The sequence below is a fragment of the Eulemur rufifrons genome, chromosome 3 (assembly GCF_041146395.1).
Source record: "Eulemur rufifrons isolate Redbay chromosome 3, OSU_ERuf_1, whole genome shotgun sequence".
NCBI classification, from domain to species: domain Eukaryota; kingdom Metazoa; phylum Chordata; class Mammalia; order Primates; family Lemuridae; genus Eulemur; species Eulemur rufifrons.
This window is the reverse complement of record NC_090985.1, coordinates 79877348-79900065: the sequence shown is the minus strand read 5'-3', so window position 1 is coordinate 79900065 and position 22718 is coordinate 79877348. Positions and strand designations below refer to the sequence as shown.

Genomic DNA, 22718 nt, shown 5'->3' with positions numbered 1-22718 from the left:
GATATGGATGGGTATATGCAGTCTTATTCAAATCTTAGAGTTGAACTCTTTACAAATCCCATGGCTTTCAATAGAAACTTGAATTTCACATTACTATTTATATCCTCTATGGCGGTCTCCAGTATCCACCAATTCTCAGTTGTACCAGGGAAGCGTTGTCCGCAACAGGCCCTGGCACATAGAAGGCATTTCATACAATATGTTTAATAAGTATTGCTGAATTGATTGCTAGTGTGAAATTTTCATTTATTCCTTTAAAATATTTATAAAATTCAATACTCTTCTAGCCACTAAAATATAAACTTGAATAATAACCAACAAAAATCTTTGACAATTTAAGTTATTGTGTATAAATTTGTGTTAATATCAGAACCATGTGCTTAATTGCTATTGTATACTGAGTTATAGTACCTTCAGCAAACATAAGTGATTGAAAATTTTGTGGCCATTTATCACTTTGCCCAAGTAATAAGTGACCACAATCAGATATGGTGTGGTCAGAATTTGACAGTCTGTCCACTATTAAGTCCATGCTCATTACAATTATGCTAAACTATCTCCTTTAAACTATAAATGGCCTTCTACCGGGTATTTCATATATGTTATTTAACTGAATATCCTCAAATGTTTTGAGGTGATTAGAGTTGTATTATTAAATCTATTTTATGGATTAAGATACAGCAGATGAGAAATAGCCTAAGATTCCAGACAGGACTTTATCCTATCCCTGCCCTCCTGCCACATTATTTTTTAGCTGGGAACAATTTGGTTGTGATTCATCAGCCAACTACTTTCCCAGCAGCCATGGGAATTGATGCCTCAGTCCTGAAGGGGAGGTCTGGACAGGATCCTAGAGCATCCACTACACTATTTAACACCAGCACGTCCTCCAAGTTCAGCTCAATTATCATTTTTATATGGAATTCCTCCCTCGTCTCAGTAACTAGGTCAAATCCTCTTTTATATGCTCTAGGGTACCACGCACCTTCACTCTGCAGCATTTATTACAGTTGCAATTTCCTTTTATTTGTGAGTTAATTTAATTGTCTGTCTTCTACACTAAGTCTATGATCCACAAGAGCTTAGACAGTGACTGTTTTTGTCCAACATTAGATCCCAGAGGCAAGTACAACACCACAAACATGGTAAAGGGAAAATAAGTAGAGAAAAACTAGAAGACCTCAACGGCACCCAAGCCAAATAAATCAGGGTGTGTTGAACTCAGGACTACTGGTGATAACTAAGTGGAGGACCAGTACTTTATTTCTACTTTTCTGACACGATTAAGATGGAAGAGTGGCAGAATGAGGAAAACCTGCAAGGAGGAACGTAGGAATAGGGTAGCCAGTCTTCTATTTTACCTCTGTTAGAACTCATTCAGGAACCAGGCCCTAGTAATGGATCCAGAGAGGCAGGAGGAAAGGGGCAGGGCCCGCTAGTTGGGTTGGTTCCCCCGACACAGCTCCAGCATGTGGAAATGTGGGGTGACAGTGGCTGCACATGGGGGTTACCATCAGCTCCTAGCAGCTTCTGGGCAACTTCTCCGATTATTTACCTCTACAAGGAACTCCCAGTTGTGGGAAAACCTTGCAGTGGCTTCTTTTTGCTCTCTTTTTTAGGACTCACAATAAATGAACTGTAGCTTCCCCCAGATTTCCCAGATATTTCTGAGGCTCCCAACTCAAGGTTATCATCAACACCAAAACTAGAGGATGATTCCACTAGTGACAGTTCCAGGCTGTGCCACTTTTTTCCTGAGAACATATTTGAGACTTCCTAGAGTTGTATTACTATGTTATAGTTGTGTTATTACAATATTAATACAGTGTATTAATAGTGTAGTGCCACATAATCAGCTACCCATTTGACTCATTTTTCTTTGTTCTCAGGCAGAGCAACATCTGTTCATACTCCACTAGTTAAGATTGACTTACCCTATTATTCCCTATAATTGGAGGGTGCTATTGCAAGAGTTTGCATTGTAAAACAGCCCCTCCATTCCTATCTCTTCAGACATCAACCCAGTCCTGTTTGGGCAATAGGGAAATGAGTGTCTGGTATAGGATAGACTTTAAGCATCCATATTTTGATGGAGCAAATCTAAATTATCTGAATCAGAGAAACCTGAGAGAGTTTATCAATTATAAGAAGTCTTTAATATAATTGAAAACAGTGTCATTGTTTCAGACCAATAGTCTCAGACCAGTAGTTTCAGACCAGTACTTTGTTTTTATAACAAATATTTTATAATAACCTTTACCATTCTGAAATATAATTCATATGCATTTTCATTTACCAATACATATGATTAAACAAAAAGAATTAATATAATATGCCAACTATAAAGGAGAAATATGAAAGAAAATAATCTTTAATAAACTAATATATTTTTAAATTGAAAAAGTGGTCACGATTATAATGGAAGACATAAATAGTCAGAGTCTAGCACTGATATGTCTAAATATCATGAATATGGCAGTTACAGATGACTGATACATGTATGTTTATGGACAACTCAAATATCATGTACAACCTTATCTTTAGTCACCTGATATTCAAATGATAAACCATTGATAAAAGAGTTGGTGAATTCTTGGTAAAATTTAAAATAAAACAAAGAACAGTCTTCTCTTAATTTACATGGTGATAAATTTCTGGAAACTTCAGTGTATATTAAAAACCTGTCCCAAATGCTTTGAATTTATAAAATAAATTAATTTGGTTTCTAGACTAAGATAAATTTAAGCAGGTTCTTCATATATACGAATGCCTGGTAGAAAATATAAATACTGCATGAAACTGTCCACTAATTTTCAGGGCATCTAACCTCTCAGACTCTCACCACCTAAGTGGCATAGCACAACCCATCATGATTACAATGCAAAATATTGATTGTCACAGATTTCCAAACTGCTTCAAAAAATAGTGGATGAGAATTCTTACTTTAGATTCTCTGAGATTCTTATTGATTTAATGCAGATACCCAAAGTGTCAAGTGAGGGAAACAGCTCTCTTAGTTGCAAAAGATCTTTTTGAACCCATCATCTCAACAAATAGCCTTTCTACGTACAAATGTTCATGTTTGAGTGTGTGTTGTGCAGCATCATGGCCTTTTATTGGACAATTTTCAAATATATGTAGTAGATATTATAATTTATATCTTTTATTATTACAACTTCAGTATTTAAATAAGAAGACACAATCTATCCAGAAGAAACGAAAGTATACATGTAGGCCGACAAAGAAAGGCAAAATAAATAAGCAACCCGGTCCCTCAAAGGCCTTGGTCGTGCCAGATTTAATTCTAATTTGCTACTTTCCTGAGAGGGGCGCTAGTTGGCCCCTCAAAGAGGGAATCACCTTGGATTTGTTATAATTTATGAGGTAATATTAAATTTAAAATCATTTCAAGAACTGTGGCAAACTTTTCTTTAATTACACATTTTGTTAACTCTGGAATGATCAATGCTGTCTATTATCATGTGGGAGACCATAACATTTCTTGAAGTAAAATGTGGTTTTCAAAACAAAAAAATGTAAGCTTGACATGCAAGTAATAATTATGAAGGAAAAGTTTAAGTGAATATTATTAACGTGTTAATAATCTTATTATATTGTCAACAATATAATAAAGATAATAATATCTAGCTGAGGGCCAGAAGGGAAGGTAACGAATCTTGCTATAACAGTCTGGGTTTGTAGCAGATAAATGGAGGTCATGCAGTAGCAGCTGACAAGTTAGTTAGGAGGTAGATCAGGTGCTGAGGTGCCCTAAAGGCTGTCAGAAATGCTATTGATTAGTGAATGATCAATTTTATCAATGTTAGTAAGGTGGAGAGGGCAAATTGCCTTCTTCCCTCTCTTTTTTAATGTCTCATTGCCCTCACAGCTTATAGATGGACTTAAGCTTTTTATAAATGACTTGAAACAACTCATCAGTTCTAATAAAATCAGCACATTTGCTTACAAAATATATGAAGCTGTTTAGTGTTGTGTCAAAAAAGCAACAAGTTGATTAACAGAAGCTTTACTTATTTACTGTTTTTACTTACTATATTAAACACAAATATTGTAGCAGGTACTGTTCTGTATTTTGTTATTTTAGCTATAAATTATTCTATCATGGAAGTCTTATCATGCCCAGTTAACGGATAAGAAAACCAGATTCTCAAAGAGCTTGTGTCTTACTCAAGGTCATACTTAAGTGTTACAGGAATAATTACATTGACCTTCACACTAGATAAGAGCAGCTTGATTTTGGGCAGCTTCACACAATGTGTGGGGATTGTCTCATCTATAAAAGAGAAGCCTCTCTTCTCTAATTGAAGTCCATCTTACAAGCTGATCAAGTTTGTCAGTGATAGTTTATGAATTGCCAAATGCAATCAAATTTCGTTTTAAATTGTTTCTTTCACTTTTCAGGTACACCCCAAAAAAGATGACAGAAGGCACAAAAGATGAACCACATGCATATTTTATAATAGACATTTTGTAGTGATAATTTTAAGTTTGGACTACATAATAAAAGATAAAAAAAACAATAGCCTTTTCAGACTTTATGTTAATTAAATCACGTCAAATCTAATAAATGGTGAATTCTACATCACTAAATGATCATCTTTAGGGGTGATGATCATCTCTTTAAATTGACACTGGTGGAGCCAGCATGAAAATAAGACGAGGATTAGGTTTACTCTATAGACATGCTGAATGTTGAATCCTGCTAAAGCAATTTTTAGGATTTTGTTCCTATAAAACAGTTGATTCAATTTTCAGTCCTCTCAGCATCCCAAATTGACAAATGGAAGCACTTGTACAACCAGAATCACGCCGAGGAAACATTTATACTCTGTGCCTGGGACTTTCAAAGGTTTTTGGATGTTTGGCTTAGAAAACAAACAGAGATGTGAGAGGTTGGGTCAGAGTTGAGAAGGAAGTAATTTTTTTCCAAGGCAATTACATTTGAACTTGAGTGTATGTGTCAAGAGTGGTGGATTTTGAATTACTTCCTGATAGTTTTAAATTTATGTTATTTTTGTGAATATTAGATTTAAACTAATATCTATATCACATTTTCACTTCAATTTCAGAGTATGTTTTGTGAATGTTTTGAAATTTGCCTTTTTTCCTCCTCAAAGAATTTTGTCTTAATCCCTTAACCAGTTTATATAGATAAAATGTTATTTAGTAGTCAACATTTTAAAGTTTTATTTATCTTTATAATTGAGAGGATCATTAGTTTGGACAGTACTGAGTAGAAATAGCTGTCAGACAATTATTGTCAATAATACAATAGCATAAAAATGTATAATTCTCCTTACTAAATTTGGTCATCATTCTAAATTCAACATTTTAAAATCAGGCTTATTATTTATTCACCTGTCCCTTCCTCTAATAGACTTATTCAGATGAATGACATCATTGTATTTCCAGGTAATCTTCAACTCTTCATCTAATTTCTCCTTGCCTTTTATCCACTTACTCCCATGTCCTGTGGCTTCTTTCTTCATCATGACTCCCTAGCCAGTCAATCTCTTTCCATTCCGGATGACACCACCTGAATTTAGACCCTAGAATAGCTTCACCAATCCTGCACATCATCCTGAGTTAATTTTCCTAGAACGTGGCATCTTTTTGTTCAAAACCCAATGTCTAATACATTCTTTTTGAATAAGTTCTAAAGAATTTTAACCTGGCATGCAATTCCTGCTATAAATTCTTCTCCAATTACTTTTCAAGCCTCCTCACCTTTTTCTTTTAGTTCTTCTAGTTCAGGAATTTGTCCTGAACATCTAGAGCCTTCCCAAATTCTGTGATTTAATTCATGCTCTTTAACTACCAAGAACATTGTCTGACTTTCTACATCTACATCTAAGTTTGGTCTATCCTTAAAACCCATGTACATTACCAACAGTTTCCTGATTAGGAAAACCAGATGCAAACTCTCCTTTTTCATAAACCATTTTATTTTCAATACCTCTTTTGGGGCCTTTGGCTGTGGAAATAATCAAAAGATATTCCTGAGGTTGTTTGGCTACTTAGTGGCAGAATGCAGAAGTTAGGTCTTAGGAGTTGGAGGTGTCTGCTCAGATCATTTACACTGTATTTATAGTCTCAGAGGTGTAGTAATTTACTATTTTAATTACTTGAACATTTACTGTCTAGATAAACACAGGCTTAGTTGTTTTATGCCTTTGAGAGAAGTCAAATTCACATTGAATGAGAAACAAGATCGTCACAGCAGTGGGGTTCCAGCTGGGATGTGCATCAGAATGCGGAAGCCAGCATTCAATGAAGTTGGTTCCCAGGAAGCCTTGCCTGCTCCTGTGAAGTCACACCTACCAATGCTGAGATCAGTTCCATCTTCAGCACTTTATGAGGTCCTCAGAAGTAGAGATTTTTTACCAAGAATCTCCGCGATCAAATCATGCAAAATTTAAACAAATATCTTGTAAGAGCAATTATTTTAGTTGAAGCAGATGATGTTTTGATTTCATGCCCATTAATAAATCACTTAGCTGTCTGCTGCTTAAAATGGGGAAAGTATGCTTTTTATGAGGATTCCCCATCAGGATATGGATAAGTATGGAGCTCTGGCTGGGATAATTTGATGTGAGGCCTTGGCTTCTTCAAGCTGCTAGGCAGCATGAGGCAGTGATGGCTACGGCATGTTCTGCTCCCCATTGCCTGTCTCTGTGTGTGTTTTCATCACTCACACAGCAGTGGGTGTACGAATGACTGCCTCAAGGATTTCCATGAGTGCTTATACTCTGTTGAGGTGAAAAAGCTTCCTGGAAGGGAAATTTTTTTTTCCCTTTCTGTAGCAGAGTAAAATAGATTTCTGAAAGATAGCATTGCAAAATAAATAAATGAATAAATAAATAAATAAATGAAATGAATGTATGGATGGATGTGTGTGTATTCACATCAAAACTCTAGCAGAGAAAGCTAATCAAACTTTCTGTGATTGACTAAATGCCAGATTATTACGTTGTCATGAATTATTTGAAACTGTGGGTATAAAACTAAGCGAGTCTAGAAGTCTTGGCTCTTTTGTCAGCTCCTTGAAGTCTATGAAGCTTTAAAAGGCATCTGATAAAAGTCTTATTTATTGATGCTACTTTCTGAAATCCTGGTTGACTTTCAATATTTTTTCTGTAGCTTGCCAGAAATTAAACAGTTTAGTAACTTAATCATTGCTCTACCTTGATATTTATTTCATCCTCCTTCCCTGAGGTATGCAAATATATGTCTCTTTGCTAATATCTTTTCTCCATTCTCTAGTCTGAAAGCTGATGCAAAGAAGTCATTAAAATTGATAGCAATATCCCCCACTTCAGTGAATAAATTACACTTTCCATTTCATGAAGGTCCCATTATCTCCGGCCCTGACCCCTTCTTACTTCTCTACTTGAAAGGATCCTGATTTATCTCAAACTCTTGTGCAATCTTCCTTTCATTTTCTACCCTTAATTTTCTTATCACTTTTTTTTCACTTTCCACTTCATTCAGTCATCTCCGTGCTTCTCTCTATCTCATGTTTTATACTGTACATTTTCTTCTTTCTTGGTTTTGATTAGTTTCTGGACTCTTCTTCTCCACATTGACTTTTTAGTCTAACTAAAACCATATTTATTTCTAGATGATATGCATAGTCCTTGAACATACTTTAATTTACCTTTCAGCATATTTCATTTACTCTTTCCTTTAACTTTATCCCTTTATTTTTTATTTGGTTAGTGTGTATGCCTCTACTAAAAATTTACTTTTCTTTCTATTAAAAATCATACTTTTGCCTTTTCTGTGTTCCTTTGGTTGATCTGGTAGACTAAACCCCAAATCCAACTTTATTACTCTGATTTCACTGTCATATTTTTTATCTGTAATAATATCTCCTGTTACTTAAACTACTTTTGGAATTACAAAGAGAGCACATTTTCTTGGCTTTTGAAAAATATTGTAAGAAAGTATTGTAAGCAGAAAAGTGGTAAGTGCAGGAAACACTGTGTTGCTGGAATCTTTTTTGAAACTTTCAGCTTTGAACTTCGTACACTGAAAACCATTAAATGCTGGGATAATAGAACCAGTTTCATTGTATCCCCTTTGTTTGGCTATCTCTGTGGTTTATCAGTCCCCATAGAATATAGGACTGGAGGGGTCTTCAGAGGTCATTTAATCTATTGCTCTGTGGCCTGAAGGTTCTAAGGCCTCATATGCTCTACAAGATACATTTTCACTTTAGTTCTTACCAGTTTAAATGGTATTTGGAATTCTTGGTAAATATTTGGGAAGGCTGCAAATGTCATAGGGATGAAAAAACTTGTAAAGACAGAAATTATAGAAATGTCACCTACTAAAAAACTCAAAAAAGAGGTTGTTAGGACAATCAAAGCATTTAGCAGTTGGAAAGTATAGGTCTCTGGCTTACTGCAGAAGTTTTAGTACAAACAGCATAAAAGATTTTAGTGTTTTGGCCTAACATTTCATGAGGATGAATATTCTCAGAAATAGCAATACCACAGGCTTTTATGTCCTATGGGCAGCAATGAGTCAAATATATTGAGAATAATATGACTATCTACTTTCTATACAGCACTGAGATCCATCAGTGATGACCTATTAAAGCAGATTAATATTCTCAGAAGAAACAGGAATAATAGAAGTTTTTGCAAGAATATAAATAGTGAGACATTATAGATTCAACTAAACAATGATAATTTAAAAATGAGTCATTTTTATATTAATACTTCTGACTCAGTCTCTGACTCATATTGTTAAAATCCCTTGGGTTTCCAAGACCAACTTTTCAATTGATATTAAGAAGGGCAGGATGGAATGGATGGAATAGCACCTAATTATTTTTATAGATGAAAACCTGTCAAATTCAGATCTCTATATATTAGATAGCTCTAATTTTAAGGAGACTTAGTCATCCCTTAGTGATTCTTTAAGGGTACAGAATCATTGACAAAAATAACAAACATAAATAAATAAAAACTAGACCAATCACAATAATTGATTTCAACTAAAATATCAAAATAAGCCTCATATTATTCACTTTATTTACTTAGGTAATTCAAACTCCGTAGAGTTTTATAGAACTCATTATCACTTTAAAGGTTACTCACAATTTCAGGGATGGTATAAAAATGATTTGGGTTGAATAAAATGCACATCAGTGCAAATGTCAAACAGGTAACTTGCTATTACAGGTTGTTCACTTAGTGAAGATCAAATTATTGAAATTCAAGGTAATACCCATGAATATCCTATAGCTGAGGGTGATTAACAAACAGAAATTAATGAAAAACTGTAGAAAACAGTAAGTCCTCACATGGAGGCAAATAAAAGCATTTCAATATAAAAACAAACTAGGCATTCAATATATGTTTGATACTCATGTCAGCATTCTTTTGACTTTTTGGAGGCTTCTAATACAGGTTATGAAGCCATTACTTTAAAATGACCATGTTGGTAACAAAATTTTTTACTTATCACAAGAGAGTTTCAAATTAAGGAACAATCCAACCTACCAAGAAAATAAGGGAAAAGTCTATGGCAATTTGGAATAGAATTTATGTTCCACAAAATAACAAAACTACCAACAAACCAAAACAAATTGTTTTCTAGCTTTAATATTCAGAGAAATTAAGGTTAATAATGCAGATCATTTATACCTGGCATGGTAACATTATGTCAACTTTGGTAGCAAGCACTATGTTCAATTTTGTATCATCCCAAAATAATTGCATTTATTGCATTTCATTATCAGTAGTTGAGATCTGGCTCTGTCACTTATTCATTATGTAACTGTAGGAATCTCACTTCAATTCTTTAATTCTTAGTTTGTGTATACAGTAAGATAATGATGTTTACCTTGAATAATTGTCATGAGAATCAGCTGGGATAATGTTTATATATAAATTACATAGAATAGCACATATTAGATGAACAATAACTTGTATCTCTTCACCACATTGTTGTTATCATTTAACCCCTAAAGTATTGCAATAACTTCCTTGCTAGGCAACATCTTCAGTCCTCTCTGTCTTCTCAAGACCATTCTATGTGCAATTTTCACATTAATATTGTCCAAGCAATAGACCAGTTGTATCATGTTCCTGGTCCAAACTGTCTTCTCATTAAGTTAAATTTTAACAACTTAGCCCAGGCCTCATATTTCCCAATGATGTTGCATTACAGTCTAATGTTTCCAAAAGATCCATATGCAGCAGCCAAACTACACTGCTTGTTATTCCAGAATATACTTCATACTTTCTACCTGTATGTCTTTGTTTATACTGCTCACTTTATTGTGCTGTGCAGCATTCTGTAATCTACGCTGGCATTTACCTGTTTGCTCTCAGACCAATTTTTTGCCATTGCTCTCTTTTGCACTGAGCCACAGAGAACATGTCCCAGATTCCCTTAGCAACTGGTTTCTGAATAAAATTGACCAGTGAGAGGCACTGACAAAAACCTGGAAAGTGGAAAAGTAGGAGTATTTCTTCCTTATTTTTTTCTTTAAGTCCCTCAAGAAGAGTCTATAGAAATACCTAAATTTCCTGTATGTTCCTTAGTTCAACCAGTTTACCCCCTCCTTATGGTCTTAGAGTCCACTGGGGGCTCTGTATCTTGGGCTCTGGTCCAGCTATTTCTATTTCGCTTTTGCCTTAGGGTGGAGTTAGCCTTCAGAGATAGGTATTCTCAGAAATAGGTATTTCTGAGTTGCCTGTTTGGCTCCTGAGTGTTTCTATCCCTCGTGTATCCATTTTCCTGTAGTAAGTTCCCTTAGGTCAAAGAATTTAGAGTAGTTTCTAATTTACTAGACTATGACTGCTACAAAGTGACAAAGATTTGGATTTAAATACTAGCTTCATGGTGTTGGAAAAGTTACTTATCTATCTGACTCTCGGTTACTTCACCAATAAACCTAATAGTATTCTGTGAGGTTTCAATAAACAGCATGTATGAAAATATATATATATAATATCTGGTATATATCAGTTAATTAATACTTGGGTTTTCACTCCCTATTTTTTATGCTATGAGTCTGTTAAATAAATATGAACTGAAATTAATCAATTATTTGAATATAAAAGAATAAAGAAAAATCTTAATGTTTACCTTTCAGATGCATCTCATTATTTTTATCATTTATGCTCTGAAATTGTGTCTTCTTATTAATTAGAATCTTAAAGTATTTTAGTTGTAAGCATACAAGAGATAGATTTAATGGATTATTAAGCAACTATTGTATAACAAATGTCATTTTCTAGGTAAATGTAGAAGGCCCTATTCTAAGAAAATATTATGTGGCTCAGGGGATGTACAGCAGGTGAATATGGATGAACTGAGGGCAAAGCAATCCCAAAAGTCCTGAGGGAGACAAGTAACAGGAAGAGTAAGGGATTTGTTGGATAAACATTAAGGTCAGGGGATTAGAATAAGGAATCAGAAGGAACTTTCCAATTACTGAGGATTTTCTCTTTCTGCCCTCAGTCTGAACAAGGAACTAAAACAATTGGGACTGTTTCCCACCTATAGAGGCCAGTGAGTTGGGGATCAAAGACGTACTCTCTTCTCCTATGATAGCTCATGAGGGTGGGTCCCTTCTATTTTGATTATTCATGATTATTCTGGGGATATCTCTTCAGTCCCCAAACTATTTTTTAGTACTTCTGCCGGAACCAGGACTACAGTGGTTTAGTGATGTTTGTAGCCAGGCATTTCTATTTTGTCTCAGGAAGAACACTTGCCAACACATCCTTTGTCTTCTGCACTTCCGGTGTAATGAGCCCACCATGCTCTGGCTACACAAAGTGTTCAATGCCAGGGCTATTGTCTGCAGAAGAAAACAAAGGTTCAACGTCCCCTGAATAAAGAACGTGGTAATCTAGAGAACTTCATCTTCTTGGGTTGGAAAGGATAAAATAACCTCTAATTCAAACTGAGACACTTGGACTCTACCAAAGACCGTTGTATGCATCTAGGATAAATTCTGGTTAGATATGCCAAGAGAGGAAAGAATTCAGTCTGTGTTAAAGATTGTTTCTGAGGGAGTAATCCAATTTCCCCAAGCACTTTTTTATCTGTGGATTAGATGGATCTGGGATAAGCAAAAGCTCTTCTTAATTTTTTTGTGACTCATAAGCTGTATACCACAAGAAAAAATTCTTTAGAGCCGAGGACTCATTGGCCCAATGACCTCTGACTTTTAATTATATAACCCTTGGAAATTCTGGATCATTGAACAATGGTATATAAAATATTTGATTGAAACAACGCAAGTTATTAGGTAAAATGGTTTTAAATGATCTCTATTAAACATGAGCTTGCTTTGCTAAATATGTAGCTAAGCAATTTAAAAAGTGTTCATTGCTCCTGGAAAATACATAGGATTTTGAGGTTTTTTTTCCCTAACTGTAGCTGTTAGCATTGTAATACTGGTTAACTTAGATTCTTGATATGGGATTGAATCAGGTGACCTTAAACCATATAGTTATTCTTTACTAGCTCTCCTATCTGTTGTGTTTTTAATGGGAATAATGGAAGATACAGGTTTTAGCCATAAGGATTGACATATTATGACGCAGAATTAAACAAGTGCTCAAAGGGAATCACTACGAGAGTAGAGCAGGAGGAATATTTACCTCTGATTAAAGCATTGAGGAAGATTTACTTAAAATCACATTTAATCTAGGGATTAAAACATGGGTAATGTTTAGTTGGGTTGAAAACCGTAGGAAGAGTGCACCTGGTTGAGAAAAAACCAAAAGGAAAGTCACAAAAGAACTCAAGAGAGAGTTGAGAGGATATGTGAACCCCAAACAGTTGGTATGAATTGGAGCTTATAATTCCTGGTGGAATGAATTGAGAGATACATCTGGGAAGATAATTTGGTACATAAATTATAGGATTTCAACCTAGAACTTATTATTTTGGTAAAGACACACTCTTTAAGAATATTGAATAGAGATACTATATGATTCAACTTTTATTTTGAAAAGGTAAACCTTGAAGATCTTGGAAAGTTATTGGAGGATAGAGAGAATAGAAATAGAGCAATTTAGGAAACTATGGAGTAGACCAGATAAGAAATTTTGAGTGCTTGGAATAGGTCAATGGCAGTGAGAATGCGAAGTTGGGATGAACATGAAAAATATTATAGAAGTTGAATCAATTGGAGTTGTAAAGGTCCTGAGTGGACAAAAAAAAAAAAAGAGAAAAAGAAAAAGAAAAAAAAAGAAAGAAAGAAAAAGAAAAAAAAAGAAAGAAAGAAAAAGAAAAGAAAAGAAAAAAGCAAAAAATTAAGGTTCAGCAATACATAATTGAAAAAATAATAGCAACATTAATAGACATATATTATAGAACACACTGAGTGGAACTGACTTTCACAGAAGGGCAGGTAGTTTAAGATATTGAATTAGAAATATATGTGGGTACTGATATACATAATGTTTTTGTGAGTTGGCAGCGCAGGAGAGAGGATGAAATTGTGACTTTTGCAAATATGGCAATGTTTAGATTTTTTTTCTCATTCCTTTTATTCACCTATCTGACATAATCTGCCAAAAATCTTCCCCAACTTGTCTGAGTTTAGATCCCAAATTTTTAATTACCTCCTTGTTACTCCACTCAAACATTTTAAAAATACATCAAACTCACCATATTCAAAACTGATGTCATCATTTCTATTCCTCCAGTCAAACCTGCTCTGAAGCCTGCAGAAATGACAATGGCCCCCCAGCAAAAAGGCCATTACTATCAACCCAGACATTAACAACTTAGACCATAGCAAAACAAAACAAAACATGCACACAACCTTGTGAGTCATCCTGGCTCCCCTTCATTGTAACAGTATTAGTCTAGAACCAAATTCTTTCTTGTTAACATTACTGAAACAAATTTCTACCAGGAGGCCTTGCCTCTGGACTCTCTGTCAAATCCACTCCCCTTGCAACTACCTGAGAGACATATAAAATGTCAATATCATCATTTCACATTTAATCACATCACAATCTGTTCTGTTCATGTAGCTATTACTCTCTCCCTACATTAAACTTGCTAAAGTAAGGGGAAACCTATATTGTTGTTTTTCATGATTGCTTTCTGGAATAGTAACCCTTATGGGTTTTTTAATGAATGAAAATACTTATATTTAGGAACAGTTAATATGAAATGTAGTTGAAACTGTGGCAGTGAGGAATGTTCAAATATGGAGAAAAGAAGAAGATAAGCAATAAAACTTTCGAAGAGGGAGATAAAAAAAGATGAAACTGTGGAGGATTCTAAGAATTGGGCAATCATAAAAATAAAGAAAAATGACATTTAAGAGAGAATGTTTTAAGACGGAAGACTTATTTACCTAATCTCTCTGTAGGCATTCAACTATTACCACTTTCTCCTTCTTGAAACACTTGTCTTCTTCCTCCTACTTGTCAGCTTGATGTTTTCTCTTCCTCTTTCTCTACCAACCACGTGCACGTGACTATTCTCCACTGTTCTGTCCCTCAACTGCTTCTGTTCCTACTCTGTGCTCTCTCCCTGGGAAATGATTTCTCCTTTTGTATATAAACCATCTCTGATGCACAATGACTCCCAAATCTCTATTTGCAGCCCTCTCTGTCACTGCACTCCAATCCTATAAGTCAGCTTCCATTGACCTTTTCTGTGAGATCACACAATGCCCATATTTCCAAAATAAAGAAATCCTCCCTCCCAAATATGTTCATCTTATTCCAACTCAATTTTATAGATTTTATTTAAATGCAATCCTTTCTTTTATTTTACAATCCTGAAATGTTCTTCATCCTTGACTTCTTTCTTATACTCCAGTCCATGTCAATCACCAAATTTTATCAACTCCACCTTTTAAATCTGTCTTATATCTTTTCCTATCATCTCCACTTTTACTGTGTTCCTTCAGCATGTTTTGTGTGGATTGTTGCGGTAGCTCAAAACAGGTATTTTCACCATAATCTCTCCCAATCCAAAGTATCCTTCATGTGATTGTCAGAGATAATTTTCTAACATAGAATATGAAACACTCTCACCTGTTTTTAAAAAGCAAACAAACAAATAAAACATTGTAACTCCATAATGGTCAGAGAATTTCCAGCCTATTAATATCTTATATGTGGGTTCCTAAAACATGACTGCAACTATATTTTTCAGTAACATCTTCTCTAAGAGCTTTTTCCACATTGCAAAAACAAATAGAAAAGTTTTCAAATATTCTTACTCAACATCATTACATTTCCATACCTTTGTAAAATCTATACCCTTATCTGGTAATTTTTTCCTCTCTCCACTAATATGTAGTTTCTTTTTGAAGAATATCTGCTTACCCTTGATGAATTTTTTTAAATGAAATTTTTTCAGACTTAATGTGTCAAATCCAACTTTTTAAAGAGGAAAGCCTCTAGTTTGTAATTACAAAATATACATTCTTATATATTTATATCTGTGGCAATTTAAATTATGATCTTAATGAGAGCTTTCTGTTTGAAAGAAAACTACCTCTAGTTATTTTTTCTTCTTATGGATTATCTCACTGGTAGAGTGCGCTCCTCTAAGTTTGTGAGTTTTTGAATGAATGTTTGCTTTTGTTTCACTGCTAATATTAAAAGAAAACCCATAACTTTGGATGTAATACATATTTTTGTACCATAACGCAGAGGTCCCCAACCTTTTTGGCACAAGGGACTGGTTTCATGGAAGATAATATTTCCACAGTTGGGTGGGGCAGCAGGGGGAGGGGGAGGCAGAGCTCTGGTGGTGATGGGAGTGATGAGGAGCGGCTGTAAATACAGATGAAGCTTCTTTCACTTGCCCACAGATGGGGGTTTGGGGGGCTGGAGGAGGAATGGGAATGGGTGGAGGAGGGATCAAAGGGGAATGGGAGGGAGGGGGAACAGGAGAGTGTGGAGCTCAGGCCATGATGCACTGCTGGTTCCCAACAGGCCACAGACTGGTACCAGGTTGTGGCCTGGGGGCCAGGGACCTCAGAAATAGCACATTGTTCAGAGGTTATTATAATAGCACTAGATGGCCAGCTGTTAGATAAAGGAACATTTCTTCACTAGAGAGAAAACTATAAAACTGTTGTCAAGAAATTGATCCCATTTATTTAACTATATTGTGCCTGCTAAGAAAATTTAAAAAAGCATAAACTTTGCCTTGTACGAGTGTTACACTGAGACTTGTTTTCCCACCTGAGAGCTAGTAATAGAATATGTATTCAATAAGCAAATAGTCAAGAAGCACACCATGCGGAGATAAACCCAGTCTACAGATGACAGTCCCTGCCAAAATGCCATTGGAACCATGATACGTCAAATTTTGGCCTCAGTTACCCAGAAAGAAAGAAAGCTGTATAACGGAGAAGGGAACCAAATGAAACCCAATCATGCTAAGCATCACGACTGTAAAGTCAGGGTGAATAAGATGAAATGAAAAGCTATTCATCGAAGTTGACTCCACATGGGACAAATGATTCTTATGCTTGAAGTAGATTTAACTGTCCCCAAGCAGCAGTCTCACTCTCACACAGGAAATGGAAGTGAAAGCAAGACAGTTGGAAACAGTCACCACCTTCTGGGCACAGCCACTTGAGGACTGGTAAAATGTGCAGCTCGGTAGGATCCATGCAACTACACAAACATCTGAATGAATACTTGAAAGTGATCTTTAGCTCTAGTGGGGTGGCGAAATGACTTTTTTGGACTTTTCTTATTTTTCTCATTTTTCTTTTTTCTGACTCTGTAAGGTAAATTATGACAAATATTTCATGTTAGGCTGTCTGATTTGGATTTTGAGGCTTATCATAGTTTTTATTTGTATATATGAAGAGGTTTTAATGAATTGTGTCAACAAGAAAAACAGTGGAGATCATTGTTTCAGATACGAAGCGATAGTGTACATGCCTGAGCTGTTGATATTTGAAATTCCACTGCAGTCTTAATTTCAGCTGTTCATGCTTCATATATGTTTGCTAATTATAGACTGTAGTTCTTGATACCCAAGCATTTTATAGCAGTTAAAGACATGGGAAAGCTAGTAGATTTAGAGTCAGATGACTGGGCTTGTTTATTATGTTTGTCTGTGAGTGTGTGTCTTTGTGTGTTTAGTTTTAATTGGATATATCACTTACTAGCTATGGTAACATGAGTATATTCTGGTATTTTCTCTTTCTGAACTATCAAAATATTTATATATTAGGAGTAAACCCTGGTCTATCCACATCATGGATTTTTTTGTGTGCGTGTGAAATCATAAGAAAGCATGTGCTAGGTTAGTTTGTAAATTCTCAATACACAGATGAAATACTTTGCTATTTAGAAAGAAGCAGTTAAGAACACTAAACTAGGGCTTATGTGACTTAACTTCTAGCTTCGATTCTACCACTTACTTGCTTTATGACGATAGGCAAATCAACTAATCACTTTAAGCCTTTGTAAAGAGGAAACTGATTTTTGTAGTTTATTGTTATTTCAAAGAAGCACATTTATTTCATTTTCTTCTTATAGTTCTTAGCTAGTAATTATACTAATAAATAGGATAACTATTGTCACTTATTGAATATAGATTTTAAGATTAGCTTATCGAGGAGTCAAGATTATAATTAATAAAGACAAAAACATGACCTATCTGTGCATCATATAATTATAAATATTTGATATCTTGATATGGGGTTCACTTCCATTACTAGCCTTTGTTCATAGTTCTTACAGTCTAAGTTATTTTCACATATTAAAGATGGATTTGCTGATTTAATCATGATCCTTTTAGATTCCATGCAAGCAAGGGTACAAATTTGAAATTTGTGACAAAATGTAGAGTTGTGATTTGAGTCAGAGAACAGAATGGCTATAACCAGCAATATTAATAATAGTTAGTACTTAAAAGAACTCACACTATATTTCAGGTAGTCTTCTAAATGGTTTACATGAGTATCTGCTTTGATTTTCCCAATATCCCTAGGAGATAAACACTATTATTATTTTATATTTTACAGATGAGAAGACTTAAGAGCTGAGAGGTTTAGTTCACATAAATATTAAGGACAGGCCGGGCGCGGTGGCTCACGCCTGTAATCCTAGCACTCTGGGAGGCCGAGGCGGGTGGATCGCTCGAGGTCAGGAGTTCGAGACCAGCCTGAGCGAGACCCCGTCTCTACTAAAAATAGAAAGAAATTATATGGACAACTAAAATATATATATACAAAAAATTAGCCGGGCATGGTGGCGCATGCCTGTAGTCCCAGCTACTCGGGAGGCTGAGGCAGTAGGATCGCTTAAGCCCGGGAGTTTGAGGTTGCTGTGAGCTAGACTGACGCCACGGCACTCACTCTAGCCTGGGCAACAAAGCGAGACTCTGTCTCAAAAAAAAAAAAAAAAATATTAAGGACAAAACCTAAATATGATCCAAGGCAGTTGTACTCCAGTTGAACCACTGGGCTCTACCAGCTGAGAACTATGTTCTAACTACTGAAGCCAACTTGAAAATATTTATTAGTCTTATTAGTCCATGCCTAAAATAATAACAATAATACCTTAGCCTAACTCTTCTACAGGTGAATTCCTGGGCTCCTTGACCTTTCAAGTATATACATATTTATATTTGATGGTTTGATGGCAATGTGTTTTCAAATAATGTATTTCAAGCAGTGCAAAGGATCTATATAATCACGATTGTGTATATACTCAGTTAGAACTAAAACAAACTAAAACTACATACAATATAGTATTAGTTTGTATTGTTTTTAAACTGAGTTTTGTTTGCAAAGTTTCTGTAGGTAGGTCTTCTTAAAAGCAGAAATAATCTTTTATAGAGAAATCCTCTTCTTTATATTCAATTTCAAAAACTTTCCTTCAAAAAAAATTATATGAAACTTTCAGCCAACCCAGAAAAGTTTTAGAACCGAAACTCTGTGTTCATCTTTTGGTTTGGGCTTCCATTTTGTCAGGCCTCTAGTTTAGCAGCAAGCATAGACACAGTTAATTGGGTTAATGGAGATTTATGGGAACCTCAGAAAATATTGTGATACAACTCATTGTTTTTGTACTTTTTAATAGAAGACATTATAACAAGAGTAAGTTAATATCTCACTGTGGTTTTAATTTGCATTTTCCCTGATGATTACTGATGTTGAGCATTTTTTCAATATGTTTATTGGCTGGCCATTTGTCTGTCTTCTTTTGAAAAGCTTCCGTTCATGTCTTTTGTCCACTTTTTGATGAGGTTGTTTGCTTTGACCTCACCCAAAAAAGCTAAAGTTCACAACTCTTATAAAGCAACACCAGAGGTAAAATAAAGCTACCCAACATGATGAACAGAACAGCATCCCACATATCAATTCTATCTCTCAAAATTAAGAGATTAAATGCATCACTAAAAGGACATTGGGTGGCCGAATGGATGAAAAAACACACCCCAAGTATCTGCTATCTCCAGGAGACACATCTAAACCACAAGAACACACATAGGTTCAATGTGAAAGGATGGAAAAAAAATATTCCACACAAATAGAAAGCAAAAGAGAGCAGATGTAGCCATTTTCATATCAGACAAAGTTGACTTTAAATCAGCAAGAGTAAAGAAAGACAAAGGTGGTCATTATATAATGGTAAAGGGAGCAAGTCAACAAGAAGGACATAACAATCCTAAATATTTATGTACCTAACACAGGAGCTCCCAGATACATAAAACAAATTCTATTAGAGCTAAGCGAGGAAATAAATAGTAGCATCATAATTTCCAGGGACTTTAATATCCCACTGTCAGAGCTGGACAAATTATCAAAGCAGAAAATAAATAAAGAAACACTAGACTTGAATGTTCTGACTCGGGGGGATGGGAGTGGGGGGAGGGCATGGGGGTATACCTACATGATGAGTGCAATGCGCACTGTCTGGGGAATGGACACACTTGAAGCTCTGACTCGGGGAGATGGGCAGGACATGGGAAATATATATAACCTGAACTTTTGTACCTCTATTATAAGTTGAAATAAATAAAAAGAATATGTAATATATACATTAAACATAGTATACTATCTATTTTAATAAAAGAAAAAGAAACACTGGACTTAATGAGACCCTAAAACAAATGGACCTGACAGACATTTATAAAACATTCTACCCAATAACTACTGAATATACATTCTTTTCAGCAGCACATGGGACATTCTCCAAGACTGATCATATCTTAGGTCACAAAGCATGACTCAACAAATTTTAAAACATAAAAATCATACCATGTATCTTTTCAGACCATAGTGGAATAAAACTAGAAATTGATTCCAAGAGAGACACGCAATTCTACATAAGCTCATGGAAATTAAACCAACTGCTACTGAATGACTATTGGGTCAATAATGAAATTAAGATGGAGATCAAGATTTCTTGAACTGAATTACAAATGTGAAACAGCCATCAAAATCTGTGGGATTCAGCAACAGCATTCCTAAGGGGGAAATTCATAGTCTTCAATGCCTACATCAAAAAGTCAGAAAGATCACAAATTAATAACCTAATATCGCATCTCAAAGAACTAGAAAGGGAAGAGCAAAACAAATCCAAAACCAGCAGAAGAAAATAAATAACAAAGGTCAGAGCAGAAATAAATGAAATGGAAAACCAAAAACAATACATAGGATCAATGAAACAAATAGTTGTTTCTTTGAAAATGTAAACAAAATTGATAGACCTCTTTCTAGATTAACCAGGAATAGAAGAGAAAGGACTCAAATAACAAGCTCATCAGAAATGAAAAAGGAGACATTACAACTGGTAGTACAGAAATACAAAACATCATCAATGACTACTATAAAAATCTCTACACACATAAACTAGAACACATAGAGGAAAAGGACAAATTCCTGGAAATGCACAAACTCCCAAGACTCAATCAGATAGAAATGGAACTCCTGAACAAACTAATAATAAGCAACAAGATTGTAGCAATAATATAAAGTCTTCCAATTAAAAAAGCCAGGTCTCACAGCTGAATTCTATTAGACTTACAAAGAAGAACTGGTACCTATACTGCAGAAATTACTCCATAACATTGAGAAAGAGGGAATCCTCCCCAACTCATTCTATGAAGCCAGTATCAGCTTGATACCAATGTCAGGAAAGGACACAAAAACAACAACAAAAAAACCCTACTGACCAATATCGCTTATGAATGTACATGCAACCAAATTCAGCAGCACATCAAAAAAATAATCCACAATGAACAAATGGGCTTCATTCCAGGGGTGCAAAGATGGTTCAACATATGTAAATCCATAAATGTGATTTACCACATAAACAGAAGCAAAAACAAAGACCATGCTATCCTCTCAATAGATGCAGAAAAAGCATTTGACGAAATCCAGCACTCTTTCATGATGAAAATTCTCAAAAAACTAGGTATATAAGGAACATATCTCAAAATTATAAAAGCCACATATGACAAACCCACAGCAAACTTTTGCATGGGCAAAAGTTGGTTTAATTTTATTTTTCTAGGAGGCAATCATGAAAGTTTCTCACATCAGAGACTTCAGAATGAGTGGCTCTGGGCATTTGTGATTGGCATCAGTAAGTTTGGTCTGAAGTAGTGGCTCCTCCACACACTAGAGAAGGAGTCCCTGACACCAGGGTCAAGGGGAATGGTCTTCAAAGAGATTTTACTCCTTTGCATGCCTATCTATAGCAATGATGTAAAAAGCAGGAGACTCAGGAAGTTTCTGCTTTGGGCATTCTATTGCCAGTATCTCAAGAATTTGGAATTTTTCCCCAAAGTCTTTTTTTAACATCATAATTTCCTTCTTATTTTTCCATGATGCTACATGTCTGTATATGTTTATCCAATAAGCAGACATTTGACAAATTGATTGCATTGGTTTAAAAAATACTTTACAATAGTGTGAGGGGAAAAAATCTTGATATACAAGCCATGTACCACCAGATAAATTTAAAGCATGTAATATTGGTTACTTAATTCAGTTTGATTCACCTTAAACAATGGTTCTCAACAAGAGGTGATTTTGCTTTTCAAGTTTTATTCTTCCACGTGTGGGAATCCAATTTTCCCAGCACCATTTATCGAATAGAGTATCCTTTCCCAGTGTATGTTTTTGTCAACTTTGTAGAAGGTCAGTTGGCAGTAGGTATGTGGCTTTATTTCCGGATTCTCTGTTTTGTTCCATTGATTTATGTGTCTATTTTTATACTGATACCATGCTGTTTTGGTTACCTGTAGTATAATTCAATGTCAGGTAGTGGGATACCTCCGGCTTTGTATCTTTTTCTTAAGATTGCTTTAGGTATTCAGGCTCTTTTTTGGTTACATGTGAATCTGAGGATCATTTTATCTAATTCTGTGAAAATTAATGTTGGTATTTTCATATGAATTTTATTTAATCTATAAATTGTTTTGAGTAGTATGGTCATTTTTTTGTTTGTTTGTTTTGAGTCAGAGTCTCACTCTGTTGCCTGGGCTAGAGTGCCATGGCATCAACTTGGCTCACAGCAACCTCAAACTCCTGGGCTCAAGCAATCCTTCTGCCTCAGTCTCCTGAGTAGCTGGGACTACTGGGATATTTATTCATAATTTCCACCAAAAAATATTTTTACAACAATATGTACAGTATCATTATTTATAGTAGCCAGAAATCTGAAAACAACCAAATATCCAAGTGGAAAATGAATTAAAAAATTGTAGTT

The 22718-nt window shown here is 35.1% G+C and overlaps 1 non-coding gene across 1 annotated transcript; it reads right to left on the bottom strand.

Moving 5' to 3' along the window:
• Positions 1-3226: 3226 nt before the first annotated feature.
• LOC138382278 (small nucleolar RNA SNORA67) lies at positions 3227-3367 on the bottom strand. Its single transcript, XR_011233367.1, has one exon. It is a non-coding gene; the product is annotated as a small nucleolar RNA SNORA67 (small nucleolar RNA).
• Positions 3368-22718: the final 19351 nt, after the last annotated feature.